This window comes from Austrofundulus limnaeus, unplaced genomic scaffold (assembly GCF_001266775.1).
Source record: "Austrofundulus limnaeus strain Quisiro unplaced genomic scaffold, Austrofundulus_limnaeus-1.0 Scaffold279, whole genome shotgun sequence".
Lineage (NCBI taxonomy): Eukaryota > Metazoa > Chordata > Actinopteri > Cyprinodontiformes > Rivulidae > Austrofundulus > Austrofundulus limnaeus.
This window is the reverse complement of record NW_013952681.1, coordinates 93,750-95,679: the sequence shown is the minus strand read 5'-3', so window position 1 is coordinate 95,679 and position 1,930 is coordinate 93,750.

Sequence of the window (1,930 nt, the reverse complement as noted above, 5' to 3'; positions counted from 1 at the left end):
CATCTAAACTTTGCCATGCTTCTCCTCCTGCATACATTGTCCTACAGCTGCCATTGTAATTTTTATCTGTAAAGGTCCTGTGCCAAATGATTGCTATGCCTTTTGGTACCTGTACAACTTGTAGTTTTTGAAATATTAATGTTGAAACTTTATTCCAAATTCATAAAATGGGAGTCAATGGGGCCTTGTAATGGTCTAATACTGCCCCCAGCTGTAGTCAACTTTGTACTGCACCATAGTTTTTTGCATTTAATCTCAATAGTTCAGTGTTTACAATACTTATATGATTGTATTTTGATGTTTTACTATAATATTGTCTTAATATTGCTCTATTGTTGTAATATTATGCAGTTTAGTGTCAATACGTGTATTGGCAATGTGGACTCCTTTTGCACACATACAAACCAACCAACCCCTGGCACCACACTCAGCCAAAGCTCCAACAGTCTAATGGTCTATGTCATGGACTTTCATGTGGGAGATCAGGGTTCAAAACTCAGCTAACGCGACTTTAACAAAAAATCTATTTCAACTTCATATTGTCACTCAATTACCTTAATTACAAACACCTGCTGACATGACAGGCTCAAGCTGGTTTAGAAAACTTCTTTGAATTTGGTCAAAGCTCATTCTGCAAGTCCAGTGCTCCTGCATACTTTGTCCTACAGCTGTCATTGTAATTTCTATCTGTAAAGGTCCTGTGCCAAATGATTGCTATGCCTTTTGGTACCTGTACAACTTGTAGTTTTTGAAATATTAATGTTTAAACTTTATTCCCAATTCATATAATGAGTCAATGGGGCCTTGTAATGGTCCAATACTGTCCCCAGCTGTACTCAACTTGGTACTGCCCATAGTTTTTTGCATTTAATCTCAATAGTTCAGTGTTTACAATACTAATATGATTGTATTTTGATGTTTTACTATACTATTATCTTAATACTGCTCTATTGTTGTAATATTATGCAGTTTAGTGTCAATAATTGTATTAGCAATGTGGCCTCTTTCTGCACACATACAAACCAACCCCTGCCAACACCTTCTGCCACAACTCCATTGGTCTAATGGTCTATATCATGGACTTTCATGTGGGAGATCACGTTTCAAAACCCAGCTAATGCAACTTTAAGAAAAAAATCTCTTCAAACTTCATATTGTCACACAATTATCTTAATTCTAAACACCTGCTGACGTGACAGGCACAAGCTGGTATAGAAAACACATTTGAACTTGKTCAAAGTTCCTTCTGCAAGTCCAGTGCTGCAGGCAAAGCTATGCTACAATGACATGCTACATGGCAATGTACACTTGTTTTTACATCTTAAAAACCCATGTCTAGTTATTCAACTTATTCCGTCTTCTTCCATGTCGCCACGCTACTCTTCCTGCATACTTTGTCCTACAGCTGCCATTGTAATTTCTATCTGTAAAGGTCCTGTGCCAAATGATTGCTATGCCTTCTGGTGCCTGTACAACTTGTAGTTTTTGAAATATTAATGTTTAAACTTTATTCCAAAATTCATATAATGAGAGTCAATGGGGCCTTGTAATGGTTCAATACTGCCCCCTGCTGGACGCAACTTGGTACTGCTCCATACTTTAATAATATTTCATCTCAATTGTTCAGTGTTTACAATACTAATATGATTTATTGTATTTTGATGTTTTACTATACTATTGTCTTAATACTGCTCTATTGTTGTATTATATTGCACTTAAATGTCAATAATTGCATTGGCAAGGCAAACTTTTCTGTATACATACAATACAATCCCTGGGATTGTCCTCTGCCACATCTCATAGTCTCATGATGAGCACTGTGGGCTTTCATGCGGGAGATCAGGGTTCATATCCAGCTACTGCTACTTTAACAAAAATCTCTGCAAACTTCATATTGTCACACAATTACCTTAATTACAAACACCTGCTG